The 17,116-nt window shown below is 32.3% G+C and overlaps 1 long non-coding RNA gene across 1 annotated transcript; it reads left to right on the top strand.

Moving 5' to 3' along the window:
- The first annotated feature begins 11,437 nt into the window (after window positions 1–11,437).
- LOC123655197 lies at window positions 11,438–15,360 on the top strand. The gene is made up of 2 exons (XR_006743324.1): window positions 11,438–11,587; window positions 15,156–15,360. It is a non-coding gene; the product is annotated as an uncharacterized LOC123655197 (long non-coding RNA).
- The last annotated feature ends 1,756 nt before the right edge of the window (window positions 15,361–17,116 follow it).

The following is a 17,116-nucleotide window of genomic DNA, read 5'->3' as shown; positions in this document are numbered from 1 at the left end:
CTATATAAGCTTATTTACTGTATTTGAATTAAATGACATCGTTACATCATATCTAAGTTATAGAATCTACTATAAAGGGAATAAATGGGATGACTAGCCTATTGGCGCAGATTGTAGTGACCCTGCTTTATGCTCCGAGGGTTGTAGGTTCGATTCCCTACCCCCTGCCCGGGTGTAATATATATATTTATTTATATATGTATTATATATAGGTAGGTATGTTTATCAAAAAAAAATTTAGTTATGCTCTTACCTATAACACAAGCATTAAGTTGCTTACTAAAGTCGGAACAGACCACCGTGTGTATATCTTATAGACATCTACTTATTTATTATTTAAATTGTTTGGATATTTTTACTAAATACGTGTTCCACGAGCATCAATTCCATGTCTTGCTTTACTTTGCTTTCAGTATACATTAGTGATTTCCTTTTTTTTATGAACTTCATTAGTGACATTGTATTTTCTAATGATGCTTCGTTAATATTTAAAAGTGATACGAAAAATAAATATTAAGACGTTAACATGCATTATCATTAGTACAGAACTGGTTTATTCCTTAATAATGATGATTTTTATCGCAAAACGAAACGTTTGGAAACTCTTTTTAACCGACTTCAAAAATTTTGACAATATTTTTTTTTTTTTTGTTGGAAAGGAGATATCCCAAGGGTGGTAAGGAAACCAGGATCTGATGATGGAATGAATCCTAGAGAAATCGACAAGGAACCCTTGAAAACCGTAATGACACTAGTGCGTTTGTAAATTTTTTCGTCAAAATGTATTACTTGTCTAGTAATTGAAGTCGATTTTTTTTTCTTTTGCGAGCAAACGCAATAATTATATATTATATTATTAGTACATATTTATTATATTATAAGTACATTATTAAATTATAGAAGCATATTTTTACGCGACGCAAGCAATACCTGCATCGGGAAAACAATGCAAATATAATGCATTTATCTTAAAACATAACTTTTGTGTAACTAGAAGAAAAGTTTAGTTTCAAGTTTTAAAACAAATAAAATCCCCCACGGTCGCTTAGACCGAATATAAAATCATCATATCAAAAATTTCGATCTAGCGAGTACATCGTACCATAGCTTAATTGGCTAGAGTACCGACACGGTCAGTCGGAGGTGCAGGTTCGATCTCCGCTGGAACGGTCGATTTTTGATATGATATTAAAAAATGTTTAGAATTTCCTGTGTGGGTAACACAAAAATAAAAAATCGTACAAATTAAAAATAGCATGGTGTCGTCTCCTGTCAAAGACTTTCATTTTAATATGAAACTGAAGAGTTACGGGTTTCTGTAAAGAACCACTATAGACGGCGCCACGGTCGCTTAGATCGAATATAAAATCATAATATCAAAACTTTTGATCTAGCGAGTACGTCGTTCCATAGCTTAATTGGCTAGAGCACCGACACGGTAAGTCGGAGATGCAGGTTCGATCCCTGCTGGAACGGTCGATTTTTGATATGATATTAAAAAATGTTTAAATAAAATCTATAAAAGAACTGGAAACTAAGGGTAGCGATTCAAAGGAGAAGTAAATCCTGTTTTCTCGCCACCATTCTAAGTGAGCATGATTTATAAAAAAATATTCATATAACTTTAATATTCATATTGTTAATATATACATGAGAATGATTTATTTGATAACAATAAATTACGTTTCCTCCTAATTTTAAATAATGAAATATCGTGTTGTGATTACGATATTTTATTTATTTTCATAGTATTAGGTCTTATGTCTTTTAGGCAATGCCGTAGATATTACAGCAATAATTTTGTTGTATAATAGTATATTTATAACTCCAAAGATGTAGTCTTAGCATAATTGTGTTTGCTAGCAATCGAAAAAACTGAGTTTAATTACATCGACAAATAATACAACGTAAGTAGACGAAAAAAATTAACAAACGCACTAGTCGCCACTGCGATTTTCGAAGGTTTTCTCGATTTCTCTGGGATACCATAATCAGATCCTGGTTTCCTTGTCATGGTACCACCCTTGATATCTCCTTTCAAACAAAAAATATATCAAAATCGGTTCATAAACGACGAAGTTATCCGAGAACACACACAAAAAAAAATTAACCTCCTCCTTTTTTGAAGTCTGTTTAAAAGATTCTCTTCGAGATGAATTTATGACAGATCTTGTGAATGCGTCACACTATGCCTACTCATTTTGAAAATAGTTATTAAATAAAAGTTCATTACACTGTGTAAGATTATATTTAAGATAAATAGGAAGGCGTGGGAAAAATGTTATATCAATACATTATTTTTCAATACAATGAAAAACATTTCTTTATCCACAACAATTTCAAACCACTTAAATAACTACTAGTAAATGAAGATTCAGGAATATTTTGGTTAATAAGCTTTCATAATTTTAATTAGCAGTGCGTACCAACTCATTCAATTGATAAGCTCCACTTAATACAATCAATAAAAAATACGTGCATTTTACCTTGGTTGGTTACAAAAACTCGCTAGTAAGCACAAATTGCAATAAACTAGTGACAACTCTGTACATTCGTGTGTTTTAATCCAATCACCTTTGTTGATTACACGCTCAAAATTAGTCGAAAACAATTTAATCAATGGCAAACAGCACCAAATCAAAATATCTGTCGAAATCTTTATGTCAATGGGAATATACTCGTACATACCTACTACTACAGTAAGTGGTTGTTTGTTTTTTGTGTGCTCTTTTTTGAACGCCCTTATCTTTAGAACGATTGGTCCTATTTTTCATCTATGGCTCTGTTTATCAAATTCAAATCAAAGTACGAGTAAATGTTTAACTGAGGTAGGGCATAGCAGGAAATTTCCTGCTCAAAATATGGAGCAGCCCGATTGGGTCGACCTTACAGAAGATTACAGCTAAATAATACTGTTCAAGCAGTGTTGTGTTCCTGTTGGTGAATACGGTGACCAGAGCGCCTTGGGAAATTGGGGATAGGGTCGGCAGCGCGCTTGGTATGCTTCTGGCTTTGCAGACGTCTCTAAACTACGGTTATAGCTTGCCACCAGATGAACCGTACGCGTGTTTGGCGACCTAATTTATAATTAAAAAAATTTAAGGCTAACAATCATGTTTCGACGCATAGAAATGGAGTTGTAAAGATAAACGAGGATGAGTAACACAGAACCTTTTTATGCTTTTCTTAATTTTGGATTTTTTTTTTGCATCAAATAGCTTTTTAATGAGTAAATATAAATTTTAATTATCTATCAAGTATCAAATATTGAACCTCGAAGCAGGTAAAATTGTTGGACATCTATCAAATAATCGTAACATCGTCCATCGTTTCGGAGTTCTATACGCCTAAAACTGGATATAACTATAGCGTCCGTGACATAACAGTGACAAATTACTTTATTACTATTGTAAAAAATATAATTACCCGGTAAATTGTGTCGTAACTTAGTTATTTGCTTGCCTTTTACGTCATGTTTTAATGTTCGCATTGTGAAGTGACACGTGATATGTCATACGTTCGCAAATGATACCTACCGCAGTCGCTTAGAGTAACAATAATAATTGTGTTTGCTCGCAAACGAGAAAAAAACCGACTTCAATTACATAGACAAGTAATACAACGTAGATCGACGAAAAAATAGTCAAGCAACTACGCGTTATCAAAGATTACTCAAAAAGTAGTTATCAGATCTCGATAAAATTTATATGTGACCACATGATAAACATCAGCTTTCGATTAAATTAAAAATTGTCAAAATCGGTACACCCAGTAAAAAGTTATTACGGATTTTCGAGAGTTTTCCTCGATTTCTCTGGGATTCCATCATCAGATCCTGGTTTCCTTATCACGGTACCAAACTAGGGATATCTCCTTTCCAACAAAAAAAGAATTATCAAAATCGGTACATCCAATAGAAAGTTATGCGGTATAATACAACGTAGGTCGACGAAAAAAGCGTCAAGTAAAAACGCATTATTAGATATAACTCGAAAAGTAGTTGTTAGATCTCAAATAAATTTAAATGGGACCAATTGGCACACACCACCTTTCGATTAAAACAAAATTTGTCGAAATCGGTCTACCCGGTCAAAAGTTCTGATGTAACATACATAAAAAAAAAAAAAAAAAAAAAAAAAAAAAAAAAAAAAAAATACAGTCGAATTGAGAACCTCCTCCTTTTTTGGAAGTCGGTTAAAAATAGGAAATAGCGATTTTTTGCTATTAACAAATTTTGACTAGATAGTGAGAAGTGTAAACTCGATGAGATAATGTAAACGTGTAAATAGGTAAAATTGTGTTTAAATCTAATTAAATTGTATAAGTAAACTGAGTGTCGTACGATCCAGTGATTCCGGAACCTAATAAGAACTTCCGCCCATAACAAACGTTTTTAGACAGATCATTTAATTTAATGAAATAAATAACTTGTTTATTATTTTACACATTTTAAACACATTTGTTTAATAAATTGTATTACAAAATCTCCGAAAATAATAAGAATTTAAAAATAATCCATATGACACCATAAATTATTATAATTAGACAAATAATCTATAAATAAATTGCAATAACCTGCTGACAAAAACTTCAAATATGTTTTTCCTGTTAAGTAATTATTACTGCTTTTTAAGTTTTCAAGCAAAATTTTATAAGCTTTACAGAACTTACTGATTTTAAATTTTATTTTTTCGAGTATTTATAGAGACAAAAATACTGAAATCAAGTAATACAAAACAAGGACGCTGTGATTAATAGTTAGAATAATAATAAGAAGTAGTTTTGCTACCTCTACAAGGCCTCGCTTTTGTGACATCATACGTCCGCGTCCAAGATTACAATCTCGACGATTTACATTATTGTCATATTGATTAACAGCAGACAAGAATACGTATAACAAATCACACTTTTTACTTGTTAAAAATTAATTGGTCTATACGGAAGAGGATCATTTTACTAACGATTATAAAGGAAACATTGATATCTTATCAGAAGTAAAGTAATTAATAAAATAATGGATTAATCTGTAAATGATATAATTATTTATTCGCTCGTTAATTACAATTCATAAAAAGTAACTCTTTTTCCTGACGTTGATATTTGTCAAGTGTTAATATATATTAAATTATTATAAATATTAAAGAATAGCAATGGCAAATGTTTTTTTTTTCGTATTACTATGCCCAAAATACAAAATACAATAACAAATTCATTGATATATTTTAAAGGATATTTTTGTATTAGCTATTAATTAACCGATTTGTTGTTTTTTCAAAGTTTCTGTCGCCACTTTCTGTCGGCATCAACTCAGGTCGATGGTACTATCTATGACTTTGCTTTATTGCCGGAGTTACATAAGTATGCCAAATTTGAGTTCAATCTGACGACGAATATGAGTGAATGAAAGATAATTTGCAAATGAAACAACCAAGTTACATAATTATAAGAAATGAAAGATAAAATTTTGTTCGTTTGTAGACGCATGGGTACTATTGGACCGATTTATTATTTTGTTTTGGGTTGCTTATTTTTTTATTTATTACTTTGTTGCATACACATTGTAAAACATATTCACATAGTAAAAAAACATAACGGTACAAAAAAAAAACAATAAAAAGTAAAAGATACACTGCTACAGGTAAAGGCGGTCTTGTTGCTTTTAACAATCTCTTCCAGACAACCCCAGGTAAAAGGAGATTATTAATAACAAAGTACGGGATAGTATAAAAGTAGATAGTAGTATATGGATATAATTATAAATAATCTGTATATGTACACATAAGATAATCATACAATAGCGTGTGAATAAATAATTTTGCGTAAACCTTATATAATAATATTCACATATAAAATACAAATAACATACACCTACAGTCCTACATACATACATACATAAATACATATATACATACATATGCAACATAAGTACATATATATATATATACCACATAATAGTATAAGAAAAAGTTTAAAGCGATAGATAATGTTATTATTATTTAAAATCATTGGTTATAATAATATTTAAGGGTAAGAAAAAGAAACATTGGAAAATTCATTCAGATAATTTATCTCGAAATATGGAATATTCCTTTTTGGGAATTTGAAAATTTGCAATTTGACGTCACATTTTCAAGTTTTAGTTTCGAATACGCTTATATTTTTACTACTTATTAAACGTTTAGTTGAATTATCAAGCAGAAGAAAAAATATAATAAATAGATAAATAAAGGCTATCCTATAACAAATAGGAAACCGTTAAAATTTAATTTTAACATAAATTCGGGATAACGTTTGACAATATCGATTACATACAACGCCGGCTGAACAGTTAATCAGGTATGTCAACAATCGATTGTTTCTCGACACCAACACGTGGATATGTGATATGTGTTAACCATGTCTGCTTTTCGACTGCCGTATTGACATACCGCTAAAACTAACTATTGTCTGGCTTCTGTGCCATGTGGGAATATTTTTGTTTTTCATTCGGCTCCATAAAGATTATATCCTACTAACTATCAAAGATCTAACTAAAATAGGAGCAATTACCTGAAGTGTTTACATAGAGATAAGTATTTAACTTAATTTCACAACCAATCAAAACTTTATGCGAGTATAATCGCAAGTAACGTCTATTAACAATTATATTCGTTAAGAAAAAAATATAATCAAATTTGACGAAAATAAACAAAAACAAAAGAAAAACAGAAATGTTCGCGAGAACTTTAGTTACAATTCTTTTATACAATCTTACTGACCTACAAAGGGCACTTTATAAGAAGTCTGTCTATGATACCAGTTTACGCACTCTTTTGTCTACGATAAATAACAAATATTAATTGTACATTATAAAAAAAGTGCTCCTAATTCCTATTGAAATTTTACATTACACACATGTATAATTTGGTATTTCAATCAACATTCTATCCCTGTTATTGTAGAGCCCTTTTTTAATTACTTACATAAACTTAAGTTACTGCTTCAGTTCATTCGCTTACATTTTATTAAAGATATTATGTACCTGTAAAAGACATGTTAGCATTTTAAAAAAAACAATATCTAGTAAATTATAACCACCATTGAGAGCAATAACTGCCCCTAAACAATCAAATAAGTATTTCATATATGCAGCTAAAATGGTCAGTTTCAGGACATTAAACGGTCTCGGTGCAACATTGTTATTAATTACGGATAAGAATTGCAGAATAACGAACGATAAGTGAGCATCGTGGCGGAAAGAGACGGCAAACATACGACCTCGCGACTCATCTGCCATGCTTAATCGGGTCGAGCGTTCAATGTCACATACGTCATCGAGTTGTTAAAGGGAAGAGAGGACGCGGGTCGCGATAACAGTATACATACATCGTCAAAATAATATCAAGTCAAAAATAATAACTTTTATTACATTATGCAGATACAATCCACATAGTCTTTTAGCCAACTAAAACTCACTTAAAGCATTGCTTGTATCGATTTAATGTATGCATACAGTACAGTCGTACTTACTAAAATTACAGAGAGGAAAAATGTTTTGTTCCTTGCCTTCAATAGACATTCCACTAGAACGACATAAACACTTTGTACACAGGTAAATATTACAAAAAAAAAGTAAAAGGGTAATTACTATTTTAATATCTATAAAAACAATCGTTTTTTAATAATATGGTAAAAAAAATATGAGAATTTTTTTAGCTTAGCTTTGCTTCAGCCTGTAACATCCCACAGCTGGGCAACGGCTTCTTTCTCCAGGTAAGAGAAAGATCAGAGCTTAATCCACTACGCTGCTCTATTGGGGGTTAGCGAATATATTCCTTACTATGAGTAACGATCGCTATCAGGCGTATATGATAACAACCGGGACTTTACTTTGGGGAGACCCACATGGACAGACAACGAGACCGGAATTAAAATGTTGTAGAAATACAAATATTTACTCCGAGCGGGAATCGAACCCGTAACCGCTGGTGTGAAGGCACCAACATGGCACGCGCACCACTAGACCAGAACGTCGTCACACCAGAGCGGTACTAATTTTTTTTAAGGTATGTTTATACAAGACAATATAGGTAGGTACCCGACAGTAAAAAAGGTCAGGCTCAACCAGATCATGTATCTGGACCGGATCAGGATAGAATGAGGCATGCCAGATTCGGCAAGCTCTATCAGGTCTGGTCCAGATCAGGATAGCCTGATGTAAAATATAATCAAGTATGGTAAGGCATACTAGATCAGGACCCGGTTCGGTCCAGATCAGGATAGCCTGAAAGAAATTACGCGAACTGAGCCTGAATCGCGCCATTAAGGTTTTTAAGAGCACTTAGTATATATACAGTTACAGGCCAATACAAATGTTTGTCATGTGCGGGGGTCGAACCCACAACCGCCAGCGCAACAGCCATAAACCAGTGCTGTGACCGTTACGCCAACACGTCGTCGACGGGTACATAACAGTACAAAAATTAAAAATACTCGATAACATAAATATAGTTTTAAGAAACCATTCGTTATTAATATATTTATATTGGTCATTGACATGAACGGTCATCGTCGCCGCGTCGTACATAGATTTTAGTACCTCGATATATCGCCAGTCGATATGACATCTCTGCAGAGAGTCCAGGACAGCCCAAGTCTCGACGGAGTCGAAGGCTTTCTCGTAGTCCACAAATGCCATACACAGCGGTTGATTATATTCTTCCGTCTTTTGGATAATCTGCCGAACAGTATGGATGTGGTCCACGGTGCTGTAGCCATTTCGAAACCCAGCCTGCTCTGGTGGTTGGAATTCGTCGAGTTTTCTGGCGAGACGATTCGTAACAACCCTCGAAAACAGCTTATAGACGTGGCTCAGAAGTGAGATCGGTCTGTATTTCTTTAACAGAGACTTATCGCCTCTCTTAAAGAACAGCACCACAACACTCCTGGACCACGCCTCCGGCGTGGTACCTCGGTGGATGACGGCGTTAAATAGTATTGCCAAGGCTTTCAGGACAGGTCGCCCTGCGGCTTTAAGGAGTTCAGTGGTACTCCGTCATCCCCCGGGGCCCTTCCGTTTTTAAGCTGCCCGAGCGCTGCACCAATCTCATCCTCTTCGAAGTCCGGGATACACTCCGAATAATGGCGCAACAATGGTGCCCGTGGATCTTCGGTGTCCCAAGTCGCAGGCTTGCGTGCGCTCGACGAGTACAGCTGTCCATAAAAATTCTCAACCTCTTCTCGGACCTGAGGGCGAGAGCAGACGGTTCTGCCATCTGCTGTTTTAAGCTTCGCAAGAAGGCTTCTCCCCAATGGTCTTTGGAAAACTTTGGTGTAGGCTGGATGAGGATTGCGGAAGACCGGGATGTGTGGCGCGAACTTGGGGAGGCCTATGTCCAGCAGTGGACTGCGATAGGCTGAAGTGATGATGATGTGAGTGATATTTATATTTACAGATGTAGATAATATTATTATCTGCTGTAGGTCTGGTAAATTTGGTGACATTTTAAGTGATTACCTAACAAGTTCGCAGCGACGGTAATAGCATATTTAATTTATATTACCGATATATTTACAAAATCCTCATAACGTATCCGCTTCGAATTTAACCTTTAAGACTCTTTTAAATAATAAACGATAGCAATTACAAGAATATAAAGTGAAATAGCTCGATTTACTTAAGATGTTATCTATATTAATAAAAATAATTTGTCCCATATATAATATGACTATCAAATCAACAAATTCTTAAATGTCTCCAGAAGATAAGTTCCGCAATCAAATATTTTTATAGTTATACCTATTATTATTAAAAAAAACGTACTACAATACAATACTTTTTTATAAAATTGTTTCACTTTTTTTTTCAAAATAATTATATCAAATCACACCCGTCCGTACAAGGTCGGAGCCATTTAAAAATTGGCTTTTATTGTAATACAATAGTAGTTATACCTAAATATTATATAATTATTCTGTATTTGCTTATTTGTATAAGTATTATAATATAATTTTGCGAAATCGTCGAAGTACCTTACTATTCCGCCATTTATGCTTTCTGATTGTAATAATTATTTATTTATTTATTTATTTATTTATTTAAGGTGAATTTACAGTTATGATAATACACAATTATAGTTTATACATATTAGAAAATTAAAGAAACCAATTACAAATTCACACAGATAGACATAAAATAGTAATTAAGGCAGATGTTGAGCTTGCAATAGAAACAACTTATACACATTATATTAGTAAATATTTATGTAACTGTTTGTAAATATTTAAGTAAATATTTATGTACTTATAATAATACTAGGATGGTTTTATTCTAATTCAAAATAGATGTTGGAAAGCTTGCGTCTTGCAGAGATATGACTTACATTGGACAGATTAGATTTAAAAAAAATAACTAGCTTGTATAGCGTAAAATAAAACATCGAAATCTATTATACATTGGACTTAACACAATCAGTCGTTCGTGTTATATTCAAATTTGACACGACATAAATAAACATGACTATGTACTAATCTTAAGCTGAGTTTTGACATTATCAATCATCGTTAACAAATTAAAAGTTGTCTTCGAACCACAAGCACTACACTATGTTTTATAGACATAGATTAATTAATTACTTTGTTGTAACTCGGGAGTAATGAATTTAAATTTTCTAATATCCCGATTAATAAATGACGCGAACGATTTACCATAGGTGTTTTAATAGATGTAATTTTAAAAAGATTGCCATTACTTATTATACTACAGGTGACAGAATAAATAATAAATGTCCAAGGTAATAAAATTATAGAATATGTATTAATAATGGACTTATCTGGAAAACGGGGTTAGCAATGACGAGACACGCGCCAACTTACTTGTCGAATTAGGTATACTCGTATGTTGCACAAGTGTTGTGTCTTAACCGATATAGCATTCCACACATCGTTATATATTAACGCTTCTACACTTCTAGGTTGTATTAAAAACAACGTCGACATAGGAAAGGTAAATTCTTCAATGCTAGCTGTTATAAAGCGAACGCAGCGGAGAGGCCAGTCGATCCTAAGCTGCGACCCCGAAATAATACACGCTATTTGCCAATTCACAACAACAGTCACCGTGTGTAACCGAATATATTATGATCATCATATCAGCTGTTTGACATTTATATTAAATGGGAGTAATAGGACTCGTTTTATTGATTTCAATATAACAAAAAAAAAATACCTGTTACATAAACTAATATACAAATGGAAAATTATAAACATGGTACATTAAAAGCAAAATAAAATTAATTTTTCAGTTCATTTTTAAAACAAACGTATTAGAGTAATTAATGCTAATCTTTTTTTTGCAATAATTACAATATTTATGGCCATCACTACAAGTAGCAATAGCCGAGCGTTCATAAAGATGTTTCATATTTATGATTACTCGATATGATTCTAGAACGATTCAATAATTACCGAAGTGTGAATGTGATACTGCAGTTAGCGAGCGCATAATGTTTGTCCTCGGAAACACGTGACTCTTCGCGCTCGATTATAACAACAATAACAACCAAAGCCGCGTCAGCACTACGAGTACACACGTTAACGGAGCTAGCAGGTGAGATAAAAAAACTCTTATTATATATAACATAGAGACTATAACGTAAATGAAGTTATTATTATAATAGGTACTACTAATACTTATCTGGAAAATTTCAGATTTTCAACATGACTTATTCTATATTATTCCAATGATTGTAAAGTTTATTTTTGATTTCAACGAACAATAGCTGACGTTAATACGTAGCACGTAATTATAAAACTAGCGTTTTTTATCACTAAAACGTTTTGTATACACCTCAACCGGATTTATCAAATTAGTAAATTAAAATCAGACGGAATTTTATAAACCATTACGTATTATTTCGTTTGAAATATTTCATCGATATGAACGATGTTTAACATTTAGGCGGGGTAGACAAACTGGCATTATTGACTATGGCGATACAGGCATAAAAACGTTTCAAGGTAAGTAGTGCAATGGATGCGACGCGGCGGTGCGCGTTCGTATATGGCAAGGTCGGCGGGTGCGCCCGCGCACGCGACATCAGCGCAATCACTTTCACTACGCGTCTTACCAAATGCACGGATATAAACAAGCTGGAACAGGTATGCAAGTGTTGTAAAAACTACACAACTCGTCTTACAGCTCGTGCGAAAGTCGTGGTTATCATATTAGCTAATTACGGTTGAAATACATAAAACGTTATGGAAGTAAGCAACCAAAAAAAAATTCTAGTTTCAATTAAACTCGCGCACGTTAGGTAGGGAAAAATAAACATTAAATAATCTGTCATAGAAAGCAAAATAATAAACGAAATATTATCATTTAAATTAATGTGAACAGATAATAAGTTACGTTCAGAATTCAGTATATATAGATATTTTGTGTTTGTAAATTCATATCACGTCCAAGATATGAAAACTAGAGATAACATTGAATTTTATTTTCGTTTAACTCACATACCCCAGGATTACTACAATTAATTATAAAACTTTTAAGTAACTACATGTGTATGAAATTCTTTTGTACAGACTATAAAATACATGTGGATACAGCACCTAAATAATGACCTTTACTCGTATATTTTCATGAAATCGGCAAACGTGATCGGCATTTCTTTTAAATTTAAAATTGTAATAACTGTAAAGTTAACGATTGTTTAGACAGTATTAAGTAGTAAATATTCCGATAAGTATCCATACGAAAAGTCGTCCAATTTAAGCGCACATAGACTCAAGTTTGCAATTTTACTTCTAAGAAGATCCTTATATAGCGCCGAGTTTTCAGAACATTTCCCCGGAGGTCAATGAAATATTGGAATCCTTGAGATTAACAAAACGAGGTCCAATTCCGGTGTCAGTTGTAGACAAAATAATCCTGCTAAAAAATTTGATGTTCTAATCAGAGCGGAATAATATTTTTAAAATTTTGTTCCCTCTTCTCCCAATACTAACTCCAACAACTCGACTTCATCCAAGGCCAAATAATTCATACTTGTGATGACCTCAAACCCACAAACGGTTTGGTACCTTTAAATGCAACGAGTTATGAGGTTGGTTTGCCGAATAATTTTTTTTTTTGGATTAGAACTTCTTTACGCACGCTTGACTTGGGGAGTAGGCTGGTGAATGCGTGACGAAAGCGTTACGAAGTGTGATCGGGTGAGGCGAACGGAAATTGAGAGGGAAATATAAGTTAGTGATGATAGAAAAAGAGAGTTACGTTTCGTAAGTTTTTCTTCAATGGTGTGGCCTAAAGCACACACGTTTTTTATAGGTTTTTAGACAATGATATTTATTTTTTATATAAATCCTATGGTTTTCGTGAGATACAAACTGCTTGAAGATATTTTAGGAAGTATTACAAATTGTAATATTGTTTCATTGAATCTATACGAAATTGATAAAATAAAATCATTTTTACGCAATTTTATTTTTAATTTATTTAATTAGTGATGTCGCATCCAGTGAGATAATCACACGCAGTCATATCGCTCTTCGCTTCCTCTTCACAGTGCGCTAAATTCATTTCAGTGCGAACTGTATTGTACTTTCGTAACTTGACTAAGCTCACGTAATCACTGTTACAAAGCACAAACAACATAAGATACTCACACCCCGCTTTCTTAAATCTGAATTCAACTAACTATATTAGACATTCTCAACTGTGTATTATTTAACTTCGTTGTAATAATTCCCTATCTTGCGAGACGCTCTTGACTGTGAATATAAAGAAACAAGTATAAGATCACTATTAACGATGGTGTAGTTCATTCAGTCTTTAAGATTTAAAATTTCACATCCAATATATTAAGACTTTATTGACTTTTCTGTATTGTGTAAGTATAACACACAAGGTTAGCGTAAAAAAATCGTCGAGTGGCGTATACGCCGATAAAATAGACGTTACAACTAGCATTTAAAATCAAAAATAATCCAACTTTTAATTTTGGTTACTTCTATTTTTGGATATACATCTAAAAACATAAGTAGGCATTTTTATTTTGTTTAAAAAATATATTAAATAAAATTAAGATTATAGCGGTGCCTTAATTACTTTCCTCCTCCTTCCTTTACTACTTACTTGTATAATGTATTTAGTTTAATACGAAAAAAGTCCTATAACTTAAAAGTAAATACGTGTGATTATTCACACAACAAAATCTTTACAAAAATAATTTTCAAAGAAATCGATCATGTATCAAAAATTCTTCAACTATCTATAGTAGGTACGTCATTGAATTTCTCAAAACCGCTCTTAGTAACTAAAAAGTCAGTGTGTAAGTGTTAGTCAGTTTAAGAAACTACATTTCCTGTCTATACATAAACCATCGTGAGAACGCGTTACGTTGTCAAGGAACAAGAGATTTCAACATTTCAACTGATTCAACTGTTAAATCAGATAATCTCGGCAAATTAATAGTAAATAAATGTTTCAAGGTATGTAATTTGATCTCATTGTTATTAATCTGTGATTTTTTACAACTATATATAACGCAATTTCATAGAATTATCAGCTATCCTTTGACATTTACCGCACATTTACGTATGCAAAGGACACACAATGACTCATATGAACCCAAAAGATTCCAACTAAACAAATGACTTCATACAATCAGAACGAATCACACGCTGAGTTTGTTTTCGGGTATTTAGGAAATGCGCATTTACGAGAATTAGCTAATTATTATTTAATTGTGACATTACAATTTTAGTAGAACTATTAGTGTGAAAAGAATTATTGATTTTGTATTTATTAGTTTAGTTAGTAGTAATTAGTTTAAGGATATTAAATGATGCGTTAAACGTATTAAGACTGATTTACAAATCAAATACGGGTACAAAGAGTATCCCTAATTAATTTTAAGATGTACCTATTTTTCTATCCATTCTGTCTCGTTTTTATAGCTTAAAAAAAATTTTATTTGTTGGTAAATAGTATTACAGCTAACCCTGAATTAAACATGGTTATTGATATTTCATGTAAAGTAATAACTTACATTTTTGACCAAACAAAGTAGAAGGCCTCAAAAGCCAATGGCATTTAATTTTACTGACATAAATTCGATTAAGTTTTTTCGTTTTAATTATTCTGTTTCCGAATAATCTTTTTAACTCTACAGGGACACTCCATCACCTGCATATGTAAAATTAAAGTAACGAGGAAAAAAAACAAACAATGTGTCTAACATTCATAGCCATATAAATAAACTCGCTGCAAATTAGTCGTTAAAAATGCTAAAAACCTCGGATCTCTCAGGGGGTGGGTGAAATCGAATGTTTTCGGGAACGTGTTGTGAATAACAGAAATAAAAATCTCTACCTATTTAAAAGTTTTTCATTTTATCTTAAAATCGTAAAATAATGATTGCAATAACTTATACACTATAACACAAATTACGCTGTAGATTTTTTTCTAGTGAAAGAAGAGAGAGCTGTTAGTAAAATAATTAAATTATAAATATTTTAATAAAAAAAAAAAAATAATTTACATAATCTTTGTTTATTTAAACAGTTTTCTTTTAAATAAATCAAATATTGTCTTCTATAACTATAACACCCTATTTCATATATTCTATTACTATATATGACACTGATTTTTTTTGTGTGAGATGAGGTTACATAGTTTGTGCAGAGATTTCTGATCCGATTTAAGTGATTTTTTTTTTATTTTTTCGATGGGAGATACTTTTCGTTTGGTCCCATGAAAATTATATTTTTTGACCCTGTAGTTTTTATTTTATTACAAATTTTCTTTACTTGGACAATGTAATTTTCACGATTCTATTAATTCGTGTACAATCTTTTTAGAGGTTTTTATTTAAGTTAATTGCGTTTTTTTTTTTTTTTTTTTTATGTCATGTTGTTATGTATGTTATGTTTATGAACTGAGTACCGACACTTGGGTCTCATTTCTTGGATTTTAAGTGCAGTTTTTTTTTATCACCCGCATTCAGCTCCACATCCCTTTTTACAATTACAACACAGCATTTTGATTAAATTTTCTGAAGCAGGTAATTGGTTGGTAGGTTGGTAATAATTTTGGATTTGTATCAGATGTAAGAGGTAACATTTACATTTTTAAATATTGCTGCTGAGTTATGTATGCTGAAGCTGCCGTTCTCATACTACCCTACAAATGTACCGAATTGTTTCAAAGATGTTCGTCTTTATCTACTTAAGTAAACTTTAAAGTTTAAATGAAAATCTTAATGATTTTTAAACAAAATATTATGCTCCAATATTAATTTTCCATAGTTTTTGTTTAAGCAGCGAAAAAATGAATTGCACGACATAATATTGGTAAAAAGTTGCAATTTAAAGTATTAAAACAAAATCCCGTTGATTGTTTCTAAATTCATTTACCCCCGACATATCCTAGGTTAAAACCCTCAGGTGCTCCACTATAAGTACAGCATGTCATCGAGGCCGAGGCGAGGATGAATCAATGATTTGCACTTATAAGTATATGCGCCGGTGCAGTCATCATTCCCTACTCTACAATACTGTGAATACAAAGGACGGCAATAATTAATTAATTCGTCTAATTTATGAGGAATGTGCGATATGCGACGAAGTCGGTTCTCAATGTGACCAGCACAAGCATGATTTTAGTACAGTAAAGAATAAATAGGATATACATAGACAATTTTGTATAAATAGTAAGTAGTGATACACTTTTTATAAGTTCTAGAATGTGTCAACATTATCATCCGCTTTATTCGTTAAGTTATCATTCAGCTGATTTTATTTTTATTTTGTAACAATAAAAACAAACAATATTATATTAAAACAATATCATCGCAAGGTCAAACTCGACAAAAAAAACCGTTGCATCTTATTGTGAACTTATTTTGCTAATTAATAAAAACGTTTAAAATTTGAAAAGAACTGGTGATGTTACATAAAAGGATTGTTATAATATAAATAGGAAAACACGACGTCAATAACAAACTACATGTACGTTATTTAAGTAAGTCGCTGCTGTCCGATGACGGAAGGCAAAGCAAATAACATCATTATCCGGGTACAGTACACGTTACAAATGCCATTCATTCATAGCTATTGTTATAATCGCCTGTTT

This window comes from Melitaea cinxia, chromosome 7 (genome assembly GCF_905220565.1).
Source record: "Melitaea cinxia chromosome 7, ilMelCinx1.1, whole genome shotgun sequence".
Lineage (NCBI taxonomy): Eukaryota > Metazoa > Arthropoda > Insecta > Lepidoptera > Nymphalidae > Melitaea > Melitaea cinxia.
This window is presented reverse-complemented; position numbering and strand designations above follow the sequence as displayed.